This window comes from Arachis ipaensis, chromosome B10, assembly GCF_000816755.2.
Source record: "Arachis ipaensis cultivar K30076 chromosome B10, Araip1.1, whole genome shotgun sequence".
In the NCBI taxonomy this organism is placed as follows: Eukaryota; Viridiplantae; Streptophyta; class Magnoliopsida; order Fabales; family Fabaceae; genus Arachis; species Arachis ipaensis.
Window position 1 is genome coordinate 133609820 of NC_029794.2, and position 299 is coordinate 133610118.

Here is a 299-nt window from a genome sequence, read left to right on the forward strand (position 1 = left end):
TATTTATTAAAATAAAAAATAATTTAAATATTTTATATAATTAAAATAAGATATTAAAAATAATTAAAAATTAATTTATATTTTAATATCAATAAAATATCAAAATATCATTACAATTTATCTAAATGATGTTTTATATTTTACATATATTAATGTTTTCGTATCTTATAAAATTTTAAAACTTACGTGTCGATGTATCCCGTGTCTGAGCATTATAGGTTTGTTTATTTTTCACTATTAATTACTTGCTTTATTTTTCATTTTACTTATTATTATAGACCAAGAGAATGAAATAATCT